This window comes from Trachurus japonicus, chromosome 3 (genome assembly GCF_045865225.1).
Source record: "Trachurus japonicus isolate A0001 chromosome 3, Traja_1.0".
In the NCBI taxonomy this organism is placed as follows: Eukaryota; Metazoa; Chordata; class Actinopteri; order Carangiformes; family Carangidae; genus Trachurus; species Trachurus japonicus.
This window is the reverse complement of record NC_140909.1, coordinates 20,295,593-20,321,442: the sequence shown is the minus strand read 5'-3', so window position 1 is coordinate 20,321,442 and position 25,850 is coordinate 20,295,593. Positions and strand designations below refer to the sequence as shown.

Here is a 25,850-nt window from a genome sequence, read left to right as displayed (position 1 = left end):
GCAATCAGGGATTATTGTCACTGACAGGGCTGCACCTTGATGGGCTAGGCGCTGCATTGTTTGTCACCTAACCAACCTCAATCAATCAATCATCTCCCTCAGCCCGTATCACCAATCAATCAGCTCAGCGCTACGCCCACAGAGGGCCCTTCTTTGCTTTGCTGCCTGGCTCAGGTTACACCAGCCAATCAAGTGTCACCACACCAAGTAAGACCCATATCAGAGCACTTTGACACAACTCAATATTCACAGACTGACTGATGAATTTTAAAGTGCTCGTGTAAAAAACTCATTTAAGGGACTGTGTTTTGTATTTATGTATTTTTTTTTAATGAACAGTAAAGAGCCAGGTGGACAACAACAGGTAATTATCCATACTGATGTGTAGTTATCAGAATTACAATTACCTAACAATGCTGTTGTAAGGTAATGTTTTCTGCCTGCCTGCTGTTTGTTAAGCCTTCTAGGCTACTTCCTCTGCTGCATCTTACATGCATTTTCGCTGCATATTGTTTGTTAACCTCCAACATATGTACTGTAGCTCTGAGGCATTGCTTAAATGACTATGAGTAAGAAATGGTTCTAAGGCAGAGGTAAGTGTGATGAATGTTTTGTTTCACAACAAGTGTTATTAAAGAAGGTTCAAAAAAAAAAAATTCTTCTCAGCACCTGATGAGAAAATTATTGTCAATGTTACACATTTAATGAATCACACTTCCCAGAGGTAATTTTTGCACTGTTGCCATACTGAAAAAAACTGTTATATATTTAATTGTTTTAAAATGTCAGTCAGGATGTAAAAGTTGCTGCATCTTTGTATCGTTAAGAATAGCACATGCTTAGAAAATGCAAATGCTAAGAAAAAAACTGATCCAATTAATTAAAAATATTCAATTTCAACATTAAGTTCAATATAAATAATCCTGAAAAAATATGTAAAAGGATTCTTGCTATACTGTAAACTGTATTCACACATTTATCTCAGAAACGATGTCTTAGAACAGCATGAGAAAAAGATGTGCATATGATTTTGTCCATAATGAATGTAAATGTATTGGATGACTGTGTCCACCAGCTCTTTCTATTGATCTTCTGCATGTTGTGTGGAAGGTGTGTTTCATCCGATGAGGATTGTCTCCCTCTCAGAGCCCCAACTGGGGCTGATGTTTCTTTTTTCAGCACATTAGGTTGCAGCCTTAGGGGTGCTTTGACCAGTGGATCAATGGCTCTCGCGCTCTTGTCACCATTCATTTGGAGTGAGCGAGCGCTGGCTCCAGTCCTCGTCTGCCGCTGGCCCTCCTTTCACCTGGCCTCCACTCTCTCCCTGAGCTCCCCTGACAGCTGGCTGCCACAACCAGCAGCAGACAGACGACAAGTCCTTGGGCTCCACAAATGCATGCACGCCCCTGCACAAACACACACATCGCTGTGGCGGGTGGCTGTGATGCATCTGGATGCTGACGCCACGCACCCCCACTTTTTCTTTTTTTTTTCTTTTTTTTCCTCTCACTCACACTCCCCCCTCAACTGTTTCTCTTCCCCCTTCTACGCGTCTACCCGTCTGTCTCTGCTGCTCTCACTCTCTGTCTGGGTTTTTCAGCTTCTTCCTCTGGTCTCTGGAGTCAGGAAGGAGCAGATCATCTAGTTGGAGGGGAACCAGCTGTGGGCCAGAGTGGCTCCGACGTCAGCTTACACCCGTGATCCAACATGTAACCACTCCCGCTGCTGCTCCTACACTAGCTGGCTCTAGCATGTTGTTCACATCAGGAAACACAAACCCAACCTCATGTTAGAGTGACAATAAAAAGAGGAAAATATGTTCAGGATTTGTGTGTATTTTTAAGTCTTTCATTCGTTCAAGTGAGATGTCAAACAAGTCGGTGTATTTAGAATACAAAATTAAGTTTTCAACTTCTGGTATGTGAAGCCAAACCAGATCAAACTGCTTTTACTGCGACATTAAAACTGTTTACTATTCAGGAACAACAAGCGCTCCTAAATATCCCCACTAGTTATTGTGCCCTTGTGCTACAGAACATATTGCACTGTATGTAAAAATGAACAAACATCGGCTGGGCGTCAGCCATCGACGAGGAGGCTTGTTTTATCACCTGTACTTTATTACAGTTTGCCATCTGCACGGAGGTATGTTAATAGCTAGCTGCGACTATTTACACATATGAAAAAGTACATCCATCTGCCATGTTCCGCCAGTCTCGCATGAATCAGTCCCGCCTTCCCCAAAGAACAACTGCTGTTTATTCACAAGGTGACAGGCAGCACCAAAGCCTGGCGACACCTGCACCTTACATCCTGCCGTCTGACATATGTGAACCTCACACACACACACACACACACACACACACACAGAGAAACATCTCACCTTGCCATGTCACACCCTCCCCGCAGCCCACCCTCTCCATCATCATGTTTCTCAAGGTTACAATACACAGTGTGTTTTGGCCCCCTTGACATTTGTGTTTGCCACTTTGTTTTGAGAGGATTCATATAAAGAGGCACTCGTGTCAACGGAGCAAGAACCTATCATTTCTAATCAGTCAAAAAGGGATTATGAGGTTAATTACTTATATACTCATTTAGGTTAATGCTTTAGCCAGGACTTGGCTTAACACACTACCAGGTGACAAAGGCTGGCTGGGTACACTAGGCCATTTAAGGCAACCACAAGATCCATAGCAATTACTATCTCGCACAAGTACTGTATACACATTCCTTATAACGTGACAGAAAAATGCCTTGTGGAAAAACTAAGATGCTTTTAACAGCAGCAATAAAAAAATAATATATGGTTATGCATAACGTGCTCTACTCTGCATCAAATTACAGCTTCTTTTTTGGCATACATATCAGTGCGCTATATTGGATGAATAATAATCTATATAAACTAAATATCAGTGTGGAAACTGAAAAATAAATCTTGATTATGCACATGGAAACAACCCTGGCTGCAGTGTGTACCAGCCTCACATTATGCCATAAGTGTGCGGGTAAATCACCCACTGAGAGCACGTAAGGCTCCGCATCAGTCAACAATAAGCCACAATCTCACTATGTGGTTTCTACAGCAGCATAAACAGCAAGGTTTTTTTCAGAGGCGGCAGACAAAGAGGAGAAGTTTGTTGTTTTCCCCAAAAGCTTCATAACTACAGTGGACTAATAATGATAAAAATAATACATAAATAAAAACTCTTTAGCTCTTGCCATGTATGATAATACATTATCTTGCTTGTGCTCTTAGCTGATTTGATTTTTTCGATATGAAACTGTTATAATACTGTTAATAAAACTCAAACTGTTACCTGACATGGGAAATACATCATGTCAGGGCAGTAACCAGAGCCAGGTAGTACAGTGCGCTATGTTAGAGGTGAGGGAACATTAAGCATTAATCCCCACCTGACACTAATACTTGATGTATGATTGACCCTGAAGCAGGACACTGCACATTACAATCTGGGCCATATGGCAAGACATTAGCCCTTCAACCCTCCAGCAGGATAATCTCTCCATTCTGGCAATGCTTTTTCTTCACAGATTTCTTTGCACAATAATTGCATGACAGTATTAACGTACTGGGACAGATTTAGAACGCCCTGCGTCACTGCATAGAGGAGGGGCTTTTGCAAGAGGAAGTAAGGAAACATAATCTGTGATCAAAGAAGCCATGCACACGTCCTGTACACGACCTCTGGTATTCACTGATTTATCTTTTGACACAAACATGATATTTCTTGTTATGAAGAAACAGAGAAGCATAATAATAAACACATAAAATATAAACTGTGGGGAAGAAAATAATACCTTTAAAGAAAATACATATTTTTTCAACTTTAAAGGACAAGTAAGTGTAGCTAGCTACAGTACATATTTGGAGATACAACTGACAGAATAAGGGGGTATAAAAACAAAGTGCTTCACATAGTAGTGTGTTTAAAACAATCCAATTATCTGACGCTACCCTGGGAGTTCACAAGGCACAATAACTACTCTGGCCCCTGTATCTCCAGAACAGCAAGCCCACTGTTCCCCTGCAACCTCCCTGTCCCACACTCATAGAGCCGTCCCAAAATGACTATAACAACCACATCACCCCCCACCAAGCAATACACACACACCACAGCTACCAATCCCCTGGAGCTGCACACACACCCAAATACACACACCACAAACACATGCATAAACTCACCACCACCATCAAGCTGCCCCCCCAAACCCCTCAATCCCCCAACCCTGAAACACTAGTCTTCCTGCAGTGGAGGGTGGGTGAAACCTCAGCCCACTCCGTTCCAACCCCAGCTAGTAATGAACAAATTCACTGCGCATTACTCTGGACTTGATCTCTAGCAAAATAGTGCTGGAACAAACAATTTGGTTTGTCAACACCTTTCTCTGGACTCCTCCATCAATGTCAGGGGTCCAAATTTAAACGGCAAAGTGCATTTGACTGCAGGACCCTGAGCTGATTAGACTTCCCAGCTCAGCGAATTGCTCCAGACAGGACGGCAGCTCTGATTGCTAACCCGGCTTGAAAATAGTCTCCACTGCCCGGGATTAGCATGAATATTTTGATATAGATCGATAAGCAATCTCCACTCCATAAGAAATGCCAGCAGCCTTCATTTGGCTGATCAAAGGCACATCAGCCAGTGGGCGACAGCTGGCTATTGTTTTTCAGCCAGCGCTCTGTTGAGAGAGTGAATCCATGGGAGGGATCCCCAAGCACGGCTCCGCTACTCTTCCCACCTAATCGTGGAAACAATCACTGCTTCACAGGATCCCATCTCCCAGGGATGGACCCAGTCAAATAAGGGAGGCAAGAGGGCCTGACCGCAAGGGGACAGAGTTCATTACTGCTGTGGTCTCAAGCCGCTTGGACACCGGGTGCTGATGACCCGGAAGTAAAGGCAGGGTCAGCAATCTATCTGTTTACCTTTTCTACACCTAAACGTATTTCATTGGATTAGACACTAGACTGACCAAGGGGTTGAGGTTGATCACACCTCTGGTGGGCAGGAGCAAAGCGAACGGCATGGGAATCTTTATGAGATCTTTTTTTTTTTTTTAGGGGGAGCTCAAAAAAGTGGACAGGGGGGTTGTTAAGTAAAGAGATACACAGAATCATACACTGTGGCGTCATCAGCAGGCTTTCATCTGTAATCCTAAAAACCTGCATATATATACAGCTGCCACTCTCCATATAAATGTCTCCGTCTTGCATATCCTTAACAAGAGGGGTGACTGGACTGATCACTCCCCTCACAACACTAACCCCACTGATTTGCCAGACCCCATAAAAGGGCGCAGGTGTGACCCAGGCGTTTAGTAGTTAACTTGCATGGAGTGAGACCACACGCCACTGACAGACTGGAAGCTCCCACACGGGACCAGTGTGGTAGGTTGAAAAAAAAACAGAGGGAATAGTGCACCAATTGTAAATTGCAGGTTTAATTCATTAGGAAGTGTCACTTTATTCTGGGGCAGGCCGATTAAAAGGTGGTAATCAGGATTAATTAGGAGAATATATATGTGAGGATTAGCAGGCCTATCCCCTACATGGCCCGGCAGCTCACTCTTATACCTTGCATCTCTCTCTCTCTCTCTATTCTGTATTCCTGCATTATTCTATCTCTCCCTGCTGGTGAGAATTCAACTCTGCTGCCCTCATCTTGCATTGTTCTCTCTCTGCCTCCCCAGCTCACCAGTCTCTTAAACTCTTTTTTTTAGTCTCACGACATTTATGATAGTTGCTTCGACAACTTCTACATGCTTGACATTGGTGATAGGGGACTCGGGGGGAACACTTCTGGGACTTTTATTTTCTCAAAAATGGTAACAAAGGCTGTACAGTACATGTCATGAGAAGCAAACTGCAAATTGCATCAGTAACCACCACAAAATATTTCAAAAATCATTTTCTGATTTGATTTGTTTCTATTTAAAAGACCTCTCTTTTTTTGGCATGTTTCCATTTTATTTATTTTTTCCCACCACTGGAGCAATTTAATGGGTCAAAAGAGTTGAATCTGGAACAACTGTGGCTGTATTATATCAATTTAATCAACAATCTTAAGTATTAATTCATTTATTTACAGCATTCAGTTAAATGAAGCACTATACCTGCTGGAGGAGGACCGCCAGAAAGATGCAGAAGAACAGATGCATAATGGGAGACTTTTACACTAACAACCACTTGATGTCATCACAAATTTCACTCCGCTCCCCTCTGGCCAGATTTATTACTGAAATCTTCCAAACTCCTGGTTTATCACAGTGTTTATATTATTACTTCAACATGTTTCAGTTAACATAACCTTGAATCACTGCAGTTCAAGTGCAAGGATGGGCTGTTTTGTTTGCAGTGCAGGCCCATCATTGATGTTAGCAGATGATGCATGCCCTGTTCCTTGGCACAAGCTCAGACCAAATCTTTCATCCTCAAGTGTGGTCGGGGCGGCCCTCAACATTTGAGCTTGAATATAAATTCAATAAACAGGCTTTATTTTCATTTTGGTTCGATGAGAAAATAATAAAGTTGGCAGCACAGCTCAGAATCTTGTTCAATCTATGAGCAAGAGTTAAGATCTGGTGTTTGGTTACAGGAGGTTGACTTTGAGGTGGCCTCTTTTGAGAGCAGAATGGCTGAATATAGACAAGGTCAAAACACACATAAAAAGCGTCAAGTGCTGTCCGGCAGACAAGCTCACATTCAAGCCCATTAGAAATGACATGTCACTGCCAGGACTGAAGTGATCCGACCACACAGGATGAGCAAAGTCCAAGCTCATGACAAAACTGTCCGTGCACATCTGTAACATTTGTAGAGAAATATAAATAAAACAAATCTGCACTACAGTTCATAGATGTTACTGTTAGCTGAACTTAAATCAGCAGAGAGACTTCGACAGGCACTAAACAAGTCAGGAAGTGTCTATTGGATGCAATCAACAGGGATACATTATAAGCAGTTTAGATATTTCCTCCTCATCCAATACTTACAAACACAGTTTACTTCACTGTGCAATTTAATGATTTTTGTAGATCTGAAAACAGGTTTGGGTGAAGCTGAGGACTTAAATAATAGCAGGAGTGGTATTGAACCTCTTCGAGGAAGATCAAATGCAGCTTTCATTAGTTTAGTACTGCGCCGGGGCTCATTGATGACTTGTCAGACAGTCTTCCCTTCAATACGCAGCGAGAGGCTCTAAAAATCATCCTTTTACTGAGCCCTCTCAGCTGTAAATTCAGCCTGGCTCAATACTGCGCCACCCTCCCCCCCCTAAACCTCCATTATTTCTTACCATGGATTAACCCTATGCTGCTGATCAAAAGGAAGCTTCTCCGTGTATCTGCTCAGACCTAGACCCGTCCATCCATTAGACACTCATAATGAAATCTTCAACTTATTATTATGGAAAAATCCATTGTTTGTCCACAGGTACCACATTTAGTGGGAGAGCATGATCTTCCGGAGGATTAAGGAAATGCTTCAGGGGGTTTTGCTGCTCTTCAGGGGGAGGGAGGGAGGGAGGGAGGGAGGGAGGGAGGGGGGGTGTGTGGGGGGGTGCCGGTGGTGGGAAAGGGGAGGGGTGAGACTGCCTAACAAAATCAAGGGTCTTATGCACCTTTTGTGGGGTGAGACTGTTTCCAATTAAGACAGCATGAGCCGCACAATATCACATTGTCACGCAGTAAACAGAGCTCTGCTTCCCACAGAAACAGGATTGCATCCCTCTTTAGGGGCTAATGACTGTGTCACTGTCCTATTTTCCTGCACTGTCTGAACAACTTAATACAGACATAACCTGAACGAGCATTAAGGCGCGCTGAACTAGCATGAGATACTGATCATATTTAGTGTGTTCAAGAGTTGACCTGTGCATGACTACAATCCTTACTCATTCTCATTGCATTAGGCTGCCCTTGTGTTTGAAGTGTACTTACAGTAAATATGATACATACACGAGAGCTAAAAGCTCTACATAAAACTGTCCTCAAAGTGCATATTAACCCATCTTTGTTTACAAGAGACAAGTTGGAGAAAAAGACAATTTGGCACAATGGCCATAAAACGCCGCTCCACATCTCACTGGCATGCAGACACACACACACACACACAAACGCACACCAGCGCACACTCTGCAGACATAACGCAGACACGAGGCTAAATCACTTGGGACGGGAGCATTTAAGACGGAGTGTCACATTTCTATGTAATAAATAGCAGAGATTGATTTGACCTCCCAGCCAGGTCTTGCAGTTTACTTATACACAAGTTAAGAAAAATGGAAGCTGTCCCTCTCTGGGGATCCCTTGGAAGGAAATCAGATAGCCTGTTGTGGGTTTAAGGGCTGCAACGGTCCAGCAGTGTCAATATGGCCCTGCTATCAGGCGGCCTAACTCTCCACCAGCTCCTACAGCAAGATGAGAGGATCAGAGAGGAGCGAGCACCACACATTTCTAGCTGTTATTGCAGCAGTGGCTTCAGAACAGGGGGCTGAGGAAGGTCAAAGGGTTTCTGTTACTGTCTCTAATGACGACACACATTTGTTTTGCATTATTCACTAACAATTACCACCATCCCAATATTCCAAATATAGCTTTTTTTTTACCACCACCTTCTTTTAGAGGGCAACAAACTCACTGGATTTGTCATCCATTACAGAGGCTGACTGAATCCATCGTCAGAAAATATTGCAGTGAATTTGCAAAAGATCCATCCAAGGGTGGGACATGAGAGCAGATACTACTGCAGCAGGTGTTAAGAAAGATCCCGGTATGGAGCACATCAGCAGAAGGCAAATGGTTTCTTCCTCTTTACAGCAGATATCTGCAATCTTAAACAGGGGGTGATGTCTCTGTGAGCATTTACAGTGACATAAGGGGAGGAAATTGCCTGAGACACAGGGCAAAAATGTATATACGTCTGGCACCCAGCTGTGGGACAAAGCTCCTGAAACACGCTGTCTGCAATACTGTACACCACACTACACACGCACAACAATGCCTGGCTGCCTTTACACTGATCTAAGCCACACACCTGTCCCCCTCATCTCCTGAGAATACTGCATAGGTTAGATCGAACATACCATTAAAGACACAACAGAGAAGCATAATGGAGAAAGTGGTTCACATGAACAAGAGCGGAAATACACAGAAGCTGTTCCCATACTGCAACATGTGGTGCCCATAAACCCCACATCCTATTTAGAGTAATTATATTGCTACAGCCACATGAATTATCAATGACGCAACATGTGTGACAACATCTTCAAAATATGTCAGCCGCAGCAAACGGGAGCTAACGTTTCAGATGACTCCAGTTTCCATTACAGGCTTAGTGAGAGATAAAACTACAGCTGAAGAATATGATTGATGAAGTAAAACATTGACAGAGTTATCTACGTTTCGTCTGATAAATACCAACTGGACACGCACTCTCACCACATCATATAGCACTACTCCTAGACGTACCTGTGCTTGCACACCTCTGGCTAAGCATGCATGTATGTGCACATTGGCAGGATGCACAAAAAACAAGTTCATAGTGGATCAAAATGTCAAAAATATACATTTTCTGCCGCTTTATTCAACAAAGACTTATAGCCCCGATACATGGGAAATAATGTATGTCTCTTTCATTTCGAGCGCATTTTACACGCCATTGCAGGAAATGCTGGAATGCTGTGAACACATTAGCCGCTATTGACTACCCAGCTTGCCTTCCTCTCAGCACTGCAGAACAGAGAGAAACCAGCCAGTGATGAACGATGGCAGCACAGTCAATGAAAAATCAACTGGGAAGCACAAAGCTCTTAATGCTCAGCCATATTGGCTGCTGACGGGAGCAAATAACATCAGCATAGCACTTACAGAGACCAATCATACATTTCCACCACCAACGACACAGGTTCTGGACCGCAATAAATTCTTTCCCCTGATTAAACAGTAAATCCTGCATGCCTATCAGGGTCCCATTAAGTGGGGGGCCGCTTTCAAAAACATCATTAATCAAGCGAGAGATATGGCGAGAAATATCAGTCATCGATTGTAACTGCTTATGACAGTTTACACAGCTTTATATCTGCAGGGAGTGCTCACTGATCTATCAATTACCAGCAGCCCTTACCGCATGCTAATTGTGCATTTTCCCCTCTAATGCATTTGCACTGTTATCTTATAGGCTAATGAAACCAAACAAATCAATAAATATAAATTATACATGCAAAGATGTACTGCTGTGAACATAAAGCCTCTAATTAATTGCACTTGATTAATTTATATACTTTAATTATCTCTCCTCGCTGCAGATGGCATAAATATCTGGACAATCTGCTTATTGCTATGTCAGTCATAAAACGGCAGACGCAGTGAAACTATTAGGTGAGGCTAGCTTTGTCACTGGAAAACACACGGTTGCTGACATAAAAAGGCCTTGCCCCTGAATAATTTAAAGAGAGCAAATTGCCAGACAATGCAGGGGTTTGGGATTGTTGTAATTTCTATGCTCGTTTGTTATGCTGAGTAGTATGTCCATTTTGCATGAGCAGAGCAAAACTCACCGCTACATTTTTAGTTACCATTCTTTATGTCCTTCCCCTAAATGGTTGGTCTAATACATTTCGGCAATTTCTCTGTACACATTTACAGCAAAGCATTTGTGTGTAAAGTGCAACTGAGCATCAAATAATGGACATCCATATCTGTTGGCACTCATCTACTGTGTGATATGCCTGCAGAATTTCTAAAAAGTTTCTCTGCAGCCAAGTTTCAATCAGGTCATATTACTGAAGTGAAAAACAATTCTGACATTCCTAATTTTATCATTAAGCCAGTGTGAGTGTGTGTATGCTATGAGTTGTGGGTGCTTCTGTTTAAACTCTTAGTTAATTGGTAAACAGCCTGTTAGCATTGTTAGCATTCCTTATTTAAATCAATTGCTGCATAGCCACAAGTTCTAAAATGTGAAGCTTGAGAGAAAAATGTAGGCTATCCTTGAATGTCAAACCAAGTTTAAGGGACACAGTGGGACAATATTACTTGTGTCTGTTTAAATTTAATACAACCACATTGAATAGCAGTGGTATGATAATGCAATGGACTGCAGAAAGTAGAAAGTTAACTACGAAGCAGAGTTAGCCAAATAACTTGCCTTCCAAGGGTGCATGAGGGGAAAGATAGTGAGGCTTCTGGGGGTTTACATCTTGATGCTGCTAATGAGGGTGTTTTTAGTATAATTACCCCAACAGGGTGCTTGGCAGTATAATTACCAGAAAGACATTACAGAGGAACATTAGTGTGTCCAGGTACAGTAAATATGTCGAGATACAGGATGACGAGGTCTGCTCTTTTTCTGAAGCCGGGTCTTTTCTAAACAAGCTTTTATTTTTTGTGCAGTGGATAAAATTACCATTACAATATATACTTGAAACAATAACAAGTTCCCTGATAATGCTTTACTTATAAAGAGTTCTAAATTGTGGACCTACAAAATGGTTGCATGTGAACATTTAAATGTGGTCAGTCCAGTTCTTAGATGTGTGGGGCGCTTTTTAAAAAAAATGCCAGAGTCAAGTGGGAGTCCAAACAATCACAATTTTACGACTGAGACTCAAACTGCAGCAAATCAGCTGCCCACAGTAGAATGTACTTTATGAAGTAAGCGTATACCTAGCAGGGATGTCTAGCACTTTTGTGTAGGCGACTCCAGACATATAGTTTAGACCACATAAATGCCACAATGTCTGTAAAATCACCTGGACTTTTTGGCCCCAACTTCAAACATTGCCTGTGCACTCTATTTACCCTAAAAGACCTTTAATGTGGTCAGGTTGTTCAAAAAAAAAATCATAGGTGGATGTGTGGCATCTGAATTGGGTATAATGTTGAACCACATTACTTGCAGATGCACTGTTTCAGATCAGCCCTCTCCTACTGTCCAGTAGAAGTTGTAGAGTTTCCATCGTGTGTTGAGTAAAGCGGTGGTGGACTGGGGAAAAAAACCTGCGGCTCACACAGGATGTCTAAACTAAAACAAAAAGTCACGTTTCTCAGCAGATGGACCCCATTGACATTTATAATGAATATCCTTTCATTAGAGAATGAGATGCTGAGGGTTGATGTGTCAGTATACAGTGTATCACCTTCCCATTCCTCTCTTCCTTTGCCTCACGTTTTGTCCTTGCACTTGGTGTCCTTGTGTGCTGTAAAAGTCTAAAAATAGTCAATGTTAAGTTTAACTCTACTTTCCTGTATTTGGTTATTAAATTCACTGATTCAAACATAGCTCCTTTTTTTCACCATACACCACAACAATATAAACAGAATTTGGGGAGAGAAACACTATTTCTCAGATATTGTGTCTTTACTCTATCTTCCCTCCCCTCCAAGCAAAGACTTTTAATCATCCCGATATGATTTAGTCACTTTTAAACAATAATGATCATGGACAGAGCGTCATTTGGGAGGAGGTGATCAATCAGAGGCTCATTCTGCTTTAATTCATGTAGATGCACACCTAATACTCATTACAAAGATGCAATTTCCAGCCAGTCAACATTAGATTAATGGGGAACCGTCTCTCCTAGTGTGTCTTTGCACAGTGCCATGCCTCCAGCAGGATAGATGACTTTCATACAGACAGACCGAGTCCACAGGCTCATTTATTTAATAGACACGCTTATGACAAACTGATTATTCAACAATTCACATTCAACATATTCATCAGAGAGCAGTCAAAATGACACAGAGCAGACATTTGATAATTTTATTGTCTTGGTCTGACATAATTACAGGATATGTGTCATAAATGTTTCCATCCAAAATCTTTTCAGAATAACCTCAAGTTCCTAATTAACTTAAATATTGAATTTGTTAGTAAAGATTAGACAACGTGTTTCACCCATATATTTGTTTATTTACGTACGTGTGTGTGTGTTGTGATTATTTTACTATATGGACAAGTTTACATTTTGAATTGTTTTTATTTAGAGGGAGTCTGTTTTTTAAAACATTATTTGTTTTGCAAATCCCTTTGTGTGAAATGTGTTTGAGTTTTCTTCAGTTCCTCAAAAAACAGAAAAAGTAGTTTGATGCTTCTGCTTTTGTGAATCTAGTACAAAGGGTTTTTCAAATATCTTCTTATGGAATGACACAACCTTTTACAACACCAGTTTATAATTCAGAATAAAGAATTATGTTTGTTGCCCCAGATATAAAAGTCACTATTACACTGAAGTATTTAAGATCTAAGAACCATTTATATCAAAATATATCCGTGTGTGTGTGTGTGTGTGTGTGTGTGTGTGTGTGTGTGTGTGTGTGTGAGTAACTTGTCTTTTAAAATAAAATGTATTCACTTACAGTATGGTCCTTGCTGTTATTTTTCATGAAAATACGCAATTGCTTAATGTTTATTTTGCTATGTGGTATTAGCAAAGATCAATCAATTTTCCAGTAATTTATTTTTCCATTCAACAATTTCTATAAAGTGTCCCTCTGTTCCCAGTGACCAGTGGAATCTTCCTCAACTGCAAAATTAAGTTGAAATTGTACATTACCCACTTTGATAGGGACAAAAAAACAAAAACATTGTTAATCAAGATGAAAAATCACAGCACACAAAGTATTTTACACACCTGCAGCGTTATTTGAAAATGTGATTTTTCTGTTTGTTAGTGAGTAAAGGATTCAAAGAAAGAGAAAGATCAGGTGTGTGAGAATCTACCGGCCAAGAAATTCTATGAATTGTGAGACTGAATAGACACTTGTTGACTTTAATTGTCATTTTCCTGCTGCAGCTTTGATTTTCCCTCATATCAGCCGAGGCTGGTGGCATGGCTGAGGGGGGGCGGGGGGATTACAGCATGGGGAGAGGCTGTCCTGAAGAGCTCCAGGTGGCTGGAGATGAGTGTGTTGGAGTTGAGTCTGCCCTGGGCTATGTCACACTGGCTGTGGGTTGGACCAGCATCCCTGCCCATGGCCCTCCCCTTCCTCTCGACTATATCCTCCTCCCTCGGCAGGCCCAGCCATCCATCCTGCATTAATTGGGTTTGGTGCTAGAATCCTCCTGTCACAGCACACGCTCACGTCCAGCCGCCAGCCGTAAAGACAAGCATGTTTAGCGCAACAATTATGATAATTGCTGCAGAGCACTCAGCTAAGGGAATAAGCAAATCTGATTAAGGGCCCTTCTGCATGATCAAATATTAATCTGGTGTGTCTTCACTTTGACCTGGCTTGAAACATAAGAAGCTCTTATGGTCTTATGCATTAACAGATTTGCACAGGCTGAACTCATAGCAACTAATAATATTGGACATGCAAGTCTGAAGAAATCTTCTGGGAACAGAATCCACTTACAATAAAACTAAATAAAAATAGCATGGATTATAATCAAACTAAGCTTTATGACGACTCACTTACCTCTAATTACTAATGACAGTAAACACCTATAACGATGAAAATTCTCAGAACCGCCTGTTGGATTGGACTTAATACAATGTTGGTCTAAACCTTTTACTGAGGCTTGTTTCTGCTATAAACAGCTGATCACAGACACATGCAAAAGCCCACCCTACTTTCTAAATACATAGAAAACAGACAACCCGACCGATTGATAGATAGAAAGAAGATTTTATCCATTCCTTCAATTATTTCATTCAAGATAATAATTTTAAGAAACATCAAGTCTTGGTCTGATTTTTTTTTTTTTTTTTGCACAAATTATTCAAACACCAGATATGTTTTGACATACAACTAAAGTGTCTTCATTTTTTACAGCTGCATACTTTAAGAACTATAATATAAATAGGGTTAATAGTGTCAAATTAAATTTATAACCCTAGATCATTGTGTGACGGGGAAATAAACATGAAATTCCTCAGTGAACTGACAAGACGCTGCTTTTCGAAAAACAGTGCCTGGGAAAACCAGTAAAAGTTTTTGCCTGAAGTTAGTCAGTTTCTGCCAAAACCTTGTAGTTAATCACTGTCAAAAAATGTGATGAAATGCAAAATTAAACTAGATGATGATCAGATGCTGCTTGCAGTCATATTGTCAATGATTTTTTTTTTTAAACATAAACTGTACTAGAAAATTAATTTCATTAAAACCAAACATCCCACATTAGTTAACAAATCAATGGTTTACCATACACTCCAGTCTACAGTAGAGAGCAAGCAATGAACCAGACAGCAACTGGCAGTTTAAAGGAGATTAGAATGATATTAAATCAACACAAATACCCAGTATTTAACAACACAAAACAGCTTGTAAGAATCATTGGATTATGAATCTGGATTACATCTCTATGCCCTCATTGCTGAGAGACTAGGCCTATGGGAGGGGGGGAGGCTCCAGATGACCTAATCTACTTACAAAGCATATTTAACTCACTATGATTTATACATAAGATAAGGCTTATTCCAAGGTCAAATCTTAATTCAAAACATATTGTTTACTCTGTTGGGCATTAGAGCAACAGATGTCTGTGCCCACCGCTCCCCAATAAATACATTTCAGGATGAAAATAAAACAGTGGAACTGTGAGATGAGTGCAGGCAGCATATGTAATGAGCAAAGGATGTGAATCTGAATAATGCAAACCAAATAACATTAATACAAACAGTACAGTACTTAGCTGTATACAGGAGCAGTGATGGGCAACTTTCAGAATACAAAGTGAGTCCTGCAAAATCGAAACATTAAACTAAACAACATAAACTGATATGGGGATTTCTAATTAGATTCTAATTAGATTTCTAATGAAGTGTACAAACTTTATGACTAAGAATGTAAAGGCTATCATGGCGCTTAATGAAATTTTAATGCATGCACTTACACCAGCTCTGGATTCTAGGAATCCAACACGCGCTCCGAGTTCAGATCTTTGGAGAATGGTTTCCAAGCATGTGATTCTTTTAATAACAAAATGTAATTTCATTTTTAGCTTGTTTTTATAACGGACTCTCTAAAGTGATGCACAGTGAACCACTGATGCCTGATTCAGAGCATAGTACTGTGAAACAAGTCTATAGCTGTTTGTGAGAATGATCCTTCCTAGCTAATATGAGATTAACCCAGATGCTTTGCTCAAGAATAAAAACACACTCACTGCTAACTTGATGATACAGTACATGCACAGAAATGCCAGAGAATGACAGCAGGCTTATAGCAAAAAAAAAAAGTAAAGTTTAAAAAAATAAATAAAGCTATACTTAATACAATTCTTAAATATTTAGGACAAGTGGGCAGACATAGTGAGGCAGAGTATTCCATGAAGCCAACATTGTGTTTTGCAGTGGGGAAACCAGAGCAATCTGAGGAGGCTCACAGATAAACGATGAGGAACAAATTCACAGAAAGAGAAGAAGAATGCTATCTCTTATCCTCAGGACTTTGATGCTGCTGAGACATGGAATACATTCATGTACAGAGCGCACACAGGTAAGATACAATAAAGTATACTTAGAGGTTTGTTTAGTTTTTAAAAAAATAATAAAGTCACTTTTTCTGCCAATACAGTAATCATAAGGGAAAAGATTGTCTTAAATTGTCTTGAAATTGGGAGCCCGAAAAGTAAATAATCACAACACTGTTTTCGCCAACTTTCCATTACATGTGCAAAAACATTAATAGTAGATGATAAAATGAGGTCTTTGTCTCTGTTGCGGAAGTAGTGACAGCAGAGACAGGCGCAGTGTGAACTGCTCAACTACTGTAATACTAACCGACACACAGACACAGCAACCAGAGCATCAGGGCCAAAAAACACCAGAAAGTAACTATTAAAAGTGTAATAAAAGAAAATCAGAATGACATCCGTGCCATACCTAGAGTAGAATTTATTTTTCTATGTTTCTATATTAAATATTCTGATGGCAAAATAAAATACTGATAAGCTTCAGATTAAAAAAAGAGTATTGAAACAAACTCAGTTCCACTGAACGGTTTAATCATTATTATACATGATCAGTGCTCATGGGATCCCACCCTGTTACTTGACTGCAAGTAACCATAGAAACGAAACTAATGCTTTACACTATGTTAATGGTTAAGCTCCCTTACAATTAAACAAACACCGTTGAGCCAGTGATGATGTTAGCCAAACAAGTGAAAATGGGTAACAAAATCCTGCATTCTTTTGTCTGTTTGTTTGTTGTCTATGGTAATTGACAATAGTAGTAATGATAATGTAGTAATGTAATCTGGTATCTGCTATTCTTTGCGACTGCCCATCTATTGTTGTTTATAAACAGGTATATGGTTTTGCCATATTACTCTGTGTAAATATAAATCAAGGGGATTTAATTAAATTAATTTTTCATGTTGTGTCTCTTTTTTGATGGAATAATAGTTGTAAATCTATTGAAGTGACACAAAATCAGCAGTGAGCTCATGTTTGGCCAGAGGAAAACAGAGTGTTAGTCTTCTCCTCTGAGTGGAGCAGACCCTACTACTGTCAGCCTGCGGTCATTCCACAGCCCAATCTAAACACTGAAATAGGAGAGGAGATTGAGTATTTTCATGGCACGCTGCATTGCACCCTGACGCCACAAGACTGGCCAGTGTTAGAGTGACCACAGCTCATCTGGCTATATAGGAGAAGGTCAGTTATCCTTCCTGGACGCCTGAGGAAGAGTGACAGGCAGCGTATACTTTCTGAACCACGTGTGAGCATATGTGAACAGAAGACTGCTTCTCTGCTATCTATGTCTCTTGTTCTGTCCTCTTATACAATTGGATTATAGCAGCACCCCTCTAATTCTGAACAGTTCCCAAAGATTTAATATGCCACTGGAATTTGATATATGACTTAATTTAGATGGAAACCTCATGACATGCAGCTTGTGACTGACTGTTGAAACTGTCATTAACTCTTTGTGCGCATATTAATACTTTTGGACTGGATCTGGATCAGGATCAGAATGTATTAAATGTTATTAAATAGTATATGATCACAATTTTCATAAACAAAAGTGCAACACAGACCATTATTTGCTAGTATATTTGTAAATCAATGGGATGATTATTATGCTATATTTTTGATAGACTAATTGGTGATCAAAACTGTGGAAGATAATCAGCCGACAACTTTTGTGTCACGGTTAAATTTGTGTTGCAGTTAAGATATATATGTAAATATGCAAAAAAAAAAATTCTTAAATCAACAGTAAAATAGGCAATATATATAGCCATTTAAACATTTTTGAAACTCACCCTAGTTTCAGTGTGAAAAACATTTTTTACATTTTTTATCATGTCAAATAAATGAGATGTTTGAGATGGAGATTTAAGAAACACTAATTGTTATAGATAGTGAATGGCTGTATGTAAGCAATCCCCTTGACAAAATTTTTGTTTGGTAAATATAGCAATGATACTTGCAAACAATAATAAAAACACCATACGCTTTATTCCTGCTGTTTGTGTTTTCCTTGTAACTTTTAGAAAGAAAGCACTTGAGGGCCAGTTACTCATTTGCATAGAGAAAACATCACATTGAAATTTTAAAATATTCCAATCGTATCAACATTACTAAAATATGAACAACTGTGGTATTAATAATTATGAATATGATCATTATTAATATTCAATTCTGTAATCAGTGGACGTGTGCTGCTACAAGTGGCTGAGGTTTATTTCCACTTTGGTGCGCATGGAGCCCAGGCAGGTGCATGCAGCCCACCGTGGGATATCAGGTATCCCCTTGGCCTAGGCCTCTCCCATTTGTCATGGTGAATGAGTGGTCTGCCTGACTGCACTTTCTCATTCCATTTCCTCCCAGGTTGCGCTGAGGCCCTACCACCCACTGTACACTGTCATTTCTTTAACCCCCTATTCCATTCACATGAAGTGTGGGCAATAATGCTCTCTCACATTCCTCCTTTCAATAGCTTACACGCTACGGTCCCCCACCTCTACTACCCCCACCCCTCACCCCTCCAATCCCCTCTACACACATGAACACACACACACCTCTCTTCTCGTCGTCAGCCTACACCTCCCCTAATGGTGTGAAAAGCAAATAATATACATTTGACAAGTCACAGGTGTTCTACAAAAAGGCTGACTTGATAGCAATAATGATAATAGTAATAATTAAAAGAACTCCAAAAAAGTTGCAAAGGGAAAGCCTTTAATTAAATATAATTAAAATACTTATTTCAAATAAACGTAGCAATGACATCAACATAAGCTACAGTATTTCTTCAACTGAAGACAACAAGACCCTGGTAGATGCTCATAAGCTTAATTATTAACCTCTTTACAAGAAATTCAGCATGCTCTCTCCTCTCCCTCTCCTCTCTGTCCACTTATAAAGAAAGATGTTTAGTGCTGCTCTTACTTACATCCATAATGCCTCCCACCATCCATGCTAGCTGTGATATTTGGCCCAGCCATCCTACCCACCATGTTCCACAGCAATAAAAGCCCCAACACTGAGCCCACCGGCACCCTCTCTGCGACTGTAAGAGGCAAGTGGAATGGAAAACATTATCTGTTCCAACTCAAAAAGGGGAAAAAAGAGGTAGAGCAAAAGTAAGGGTAATTGCAGAACACCCCAAGCTCATCCTATAAAGAAACTTTGCCTCTTTTCTTTTTTTTCCCCCCTTCAAAAAGAAAACCAGGAAATCTCCACTTATTTCAACAAACATTTGCCTCAACTCAGGAACTAAGCCGGACTTTTTTTTTTTCTTTTAAAAGTGTGCGGTGCATGTCTGTGGGAGATCAGGAGAGCATATGTTGTCTAGCTCCACTATAGGAGCAATGTGAAGAGACTGCAGCACCATCTGCTGGCAAAAAAGGAGAGCCTTACAAATGAATGAAAGAAGCAGGGAGGGAAAGTTTGTGAGAAGTTAGCAGAAAGATGAGTCCAGGGTGAGCGCTTCAGGCTCAGTACTCACATGGGTCGTTCATTATGCATTAGTGATGCAGCTCGGTGCTTTGGATAAAGACACCTACATTGCTGAAAAATGAAGAGCCACACAGTGAGAATTAGCACTGTAGTGTATGTCAGCATCATAACTCAACTTCAAATTGCAAATCACTGACTTGCAGAGGCAAAAGTTCATGGAGGCCTTTTCCTCAAATCACATTCATAACTTTGACCACGACACATATAAACAACCTTTTTCGTTCTTGCCCTCATTTCCTTCAGTGGATCTCTTGAACAACTAATAACGAGTTAATCAGCCTGATTGCACATTCATCACTGTGATCTGTTTCTTTTTTTCAGCTGACAAGGGGAAGCATGTTTTACTTGGGAAATGAAATATTTAGTGACCTGTTCCTTTTGCCCTTACACTCGAGACCGAGGCCTTACAGCTGAGTAAACAAGAGGGCTGCAAGTGGACAGGTAAGAACCAGCACCAACCAATAAAACCACTGTTACCCAGGACACACAGTGCACAGTTAAACATTTTAAATATAGTCTTCTCAAGCAAAAGAGTAAAAGAATCTTTAGAAAAAAAGAGTGAGAAATCCAGAAACCCCCTTTTACTTTCCTCCATTTAAATAAGTGTCTAATTAAGATTACATTTAAAAAGAGTAAATAAGTAATCTTCAGAGAAGATTCAGCTGCATATTTATAATAATCTGACATTAACTTCCTCTGTTATATATGTTATGTGTTTACATGTCAAATGTGGATGAATTTTACACTACAATTAAATGGCAGTATGTAAAAAATGAGAGCAAGTGTAGTTCATGAAACGCTGCCATTAGTGGCTGCCAGTACAAAGATGTGCAGGGAATAAATGAACTATCGGAGGCCCCTAAAAAGATGATAAAAAATCTTTCTTTGATAAAAGCATGACCATCTGACTTGTTCCTAACCCTGAGCTCTTAACTTTACATCTTCCTTACTAATGGGCTTTGCGAGGTACTGAACATTTTTTATGTCAGCAAGTTTGGTCTTAATACTCTTGATGTGGTCAATAAATGGATATATGTGTTATACTAGCGTGCAGAGTCCCTCAGCACGGAAACACATCCAGAAGCAATTCTACTGTAGTCATCCTCAGTAAACCCACATCTCATACTTCAACAGCCAAAGAACTTAAAAGAGAATTAAGATCTTTACTTGGGGTATATTCAGCTAACTTCAAAGACTGATATGAAAACCAACAAGAACAGAGAGCTCAGGAGGTGTTGGGAAAATGAGAACAATCGATAACTTTGAGAAGTGAGTGGGGAATTATGTAAATGTATTATTCAAAGTTAGGAATATATCTAAACATACCTTTTTTCCTGCAGTAACACCCAACAACTAACTGGACCACATCACCTTGGAGATTAGGTGAAATCTGTTGCTTGAGCAGTGTTTGTATTACTGACTCATTGCTGAGAGGTAGTTTATGGGGCAGTAAATAGACAAAGGCATCAGGCGCATTGATGCATGTTAATCCTGAGGTGGTTGGATCCTTACACCCTCACACAAGCCGAATTCAATATCTCAAGCAACAAAGCTTCAATTTAACAATCAAGCATTTACCACAACCTGTACATATAACACCTGAAAACAATTTCAGGATTTAAAAAAGTAAAGTGCACAACTCAGATCTGTTGGGTGTGGGATGAGAAAACACCTTTTTTGTAACCATATGTTCACAGTCCCTGTTTAACTAAATATAACTCAATCATTTCTGTACATAATAAGGTGTAAGATACACCTGAGCCAGCACAATCTCAGCACCTGTTCACAACCACCTTTCCTAAGTAATAGGGTCTCAGTTTTTTTATTTGGTATTTTAAAAAAATAAACAACTACTAAAAGGAAAATTCATTATGATTACCATCTTGAGCTTCTTTGTACAATTAGAAGTTAAGGATTGATGAAGATAGATTGGTTGTGCCTGATCAAGGTCTATTGAATTCTTACCTCTCAGCCATCCTCAAATGACCAGTCAGCACTAATGCACCCATATTGTGTCTATAAGTGTGAACTGATTTATATTGCTGCAAAGCATCCCCAAGACATTGAAAGAGCACCATTGGAACCCAATACCAATTATATATGTTTGTTTCTGGGGAAATGGCCACTCAGTGCATTGGATCAATGTCGACATCAAAGGTCAGAGCAATACATTTCTGCTGAAAAGTTAGTGTGCCATCAAGCAACTCATCTGCCAGCAAAGCTTCTCTTGACTGGAGGTGAGGGGCAATAAAGATGGACAGACAGATTTATATACGCAATGGTTTCTAACATGTACGATGCTTTCCTTTCCAGTTTGGGCATGGATAATGTAGTAATTGTGTGCAAAAACTGCCAAAGGCTATTTTTTTTTTTTACCACGAATACAGTAAATGTACCTGTATAACATTAGCAATGGAAGAAAAGCAGACCATGTCTGAGCCTTCCTTGAATGGGAGGCTTTGATAATGAGGCAATAATCATGGGAAGCCTGGGTAGTCTTCTCCACAGAGCTCTAAACTGAGAGTACTGTAACCCTTCCCAAAGGAGCAGAGCTTATCGATATTCATATGCAAATCTCATTAAAGACCATATTAATTACCTGGTCCTGAATACCCCTGCTGAAACTAACACCTGGCAAGTCTGCAGAGAGGATATCCTTATGCAAGCATGCCTTATAGATTGTTGCTTTTTTTATCCTTTTACTGCTCGTGTCTCTGAGGACCTTTGAATCCATATTAATTTCCTCTCTGGCAGTTATGTGGGCAGGGTATGAACTGTGCTATTTCACTTTTAATCTGTCTGTAATTTAGTAATGTGTAAACTAATTATGCAGCAATATTAATGTAATTGGTTCTGGGAGCTGTTCAAAAAAAATCAATGCGTTTGCAGAGAATGCAGTAAATTGCATTGGGTTATTATAATCATGTGTCAAGTGCTGATTATGTTATGAAACTAAAAAGTGGATGTCAGCCACAGGTCAATACAACCTAGCTCCATAAAATCTATGCCTTTCCATTCATTAATGTGAAAGGAGTCGGTGAGTACCATCCCTGCTTCCACCACTTGCTCTCCACCTCCTGTATACAGTATGCTAGATAGAGACGCTGGGTATATGACGCAGAATATAATACAATTATCTAGTGTCTTTTCTCTTGAAAATTATTCTCATCTGATTCACCGAAGAGGTATGGAAAAAAAGAGTGATGAGTGATGAGAGACAACAAACAGATCAAATCGTAGACACTGCAAATCAAAAGACGGTCATGTACAAAAAAAGAACAGAATTCATTGCAGCTGGATAAGAAAGAAGAGAATGATTGTCATCTAATTTTGTCTGATGTTTGAATCCACAGTGAACTCACAGAGTGAAAAAGTCAAAACAAAGAATTACTTTTAGGACTGCCAAATTCATTGGGTCATAAAGTCCCAGATGACACACAAGTTGCCCATAATAGCAAAAGGCTAAGATAATTAGGAAATCAGTTCCTATAAACAAAAAAAAACACAACAGTTTAAAAGTTTACACGAATGGAAATGGATTACAATTCACTTAAACATGATACTTTGTTGTTTGATGAGACTGGCAAAGACTACTGTGAGACTGAATGATGCCTTAATGCAGCAGTGAGTGAGCTGACTCCACATCTCTGGTAGCAATTACAGCTGTCAAGGGTTATGATTGATAGCCTTTGTTTACAGTGTTTAAAAGGGGAGACAGATTTCAAAACATCATTTTGGTGTATACATAAATAATTGGGTTTAACCTGAATGCTAATCCGGAGTAAAGACTTTTGCAGTTGCCCCAAAAGGTTCAATAATCAAACAGCAATAACATTTCCCATCTTTACCATGAAATTATGTCCGTTTTATACACCCGCTCATACATCTTAACTTGACAGGTTGCAGCCAACTGTGACGATTACTGGAGGTAAATACAGTGGTTATGTCAAACTGTACATACTCATCAAGGGAGTGGTTTGGACTTTCCTCTTCTGAAAATGATTAAAATGAAACATCTTGAAAACACTGCATATGCATTTTTAACTGCTGACAATACGTAATCTTAGGAAAGCACACTTTCCAAATTGCGGGATGATTTCAAATAGAGGAATTTAATTTACCATGAGAACAAAATCTGTGTAAATCTGGTTTAGTTAGTTATATGCAGGAAACATTATGTTGTGGAATATCTGGAGACAACTTTTTCTTGGCTTTTTCCCTTGTTAAAACAAACCAACTGTTTGAAAAATGTCTGCCTCGCTGCCTGATATGTCTCAGACATATTTGGCTGACACCAGAGTCAAAGAGTCAATTGAGGCTTGTATTACACAGGGGGGGCATTTAGATGAGACTCATTACCTCACTGTGAACAAGGAGTGCATCTCTCTGTGACTCCAGCAATGGATTTTGGTTGTTCTATAGCTGGCAGAGAGCCTTGAGATACGCCCACTCCCACCATCACCCTGTTTCTGTGTTCATGCCTCCACCCTTCTCCTCCTCGAGTGTGTACTACAATATAGAACGTCTCTAATACTGTGCATGCCAGGCCTAAAAACCTTTTTTTTTGTGCAAATAATTATGTGAATTTAAAAAAAAAAGATCCAGTACATGTGGCATGGATGTATAGAGGAAAACAGATATAGACAAACATTCTATTTATCAGGTCATTTTTTAAAAAGTTGGTTTATTCTAAATATGAAGGAACGTTTCATTATAGATGTATTTCTCCTCTTAGTTCTTTTTTTTATTTAAACAACGTCTAAAAGAAGTTGTTCTTTTTTCAAAAGGTATAAATTGATATTCAATATTTTGACAACATATGTACAAACTGCAAAAGGGAACACAAATTGATACAGTGTGGCCGTACTGAACTTGTCTTCCCTGGGAAAAAGTAGTACCTGTTTTCTTGATCCAAGCAGCATTAGTGTCTTTTTTTTCCATAGTGGTGGATCTCCAGTGCTTCTCTCTGGTCCTGAGTGGTTGAGCCCTGGGTTAGCCAGGACTACTGAACAACCTTTCACTCCGAAATCACACTAAACCTCTCTCCTGTTTAACAAATTGCCTGAACCACAGAATTTCTTGTCTGGGGAAGGCTTGATCAAGCTTTGAAGTCTGCAGGTCAGTGTAAGGCCAGCAGTCGAAGTCACTGCTGAGGTTAGACTGAGCTGATTTTCTTTGGGCAAGGCTCAGGAGTATAGCCTGAGGCCAAAACACAGACGTGGTACACTTTCATTTTTATGTAGCTCACTTTTTTTTTAACTGTAGCTTGAGATTAATTTATCCAAATCAGCGGCAGTGATGATGATATAGTTACATCAGAAATCCTGGCTGAGTTGATCTGTTCAAACTAGACCAGGAATGAGGAATGAGGGACAACTATTAAAACACTTTTCTAAAAAGATGTATTGGCACAAGAATGTTTTGCTATCTACTTCCTCTGGGGTATGGTTAACATTACCCCACTAGGCTACATATAATATCTGTAACTCTCCTTTGAAACGAGGACAATATAAGTGTCACTTCTTCAATATGCCAAGCACTGGGCAAACCATGAGCAGCAAAATGTTGTAGTCCCAGTGGAAGCCAGTCGGAAGAAAAATCTTTCAATGACATGCATAACTGCTTTCTGGCTGTTACTGGTTTTTGTCAGTCACTGTTAGCAGTTAGCAGAGTGAACTGAACGTAGTTGTTTCTGACAAATAGTCATTCACAGCTGTGGACCACACACAAGACGGTGCTTTCATATCTCACACTGAAATGCTGTAGCCACCCAAATAACAGTCACAAGGCAAAGGTTGCCTAAGCCACTTATTCTCTCATTGGTTGCTGGGCACGCAGCGCTCAGTCCCTGGGTGAATGATTCGCTTATGGAAGAGCTGGTCAAGCAGGGAATGATTCGCGAGAGCTAAGGTCA

The 25,850-nt window shown here is 40.0% G+C and overlaps 1 long non-coding RNA gene across 2 annotated transcripts in view; it reads right to left on the bottom strand.

Annotated features, from left to right (window-relative positions):
- LOC146989906 (uncharacterized) overlaps positions 1-25,850 on the bottom strand; it is a 174,360-nt gene that overhangs the window by 109,209 nt on the left and 39,301 nt on the right. The gene's annotated exons all lie outside the window — the stretch shown is intronic.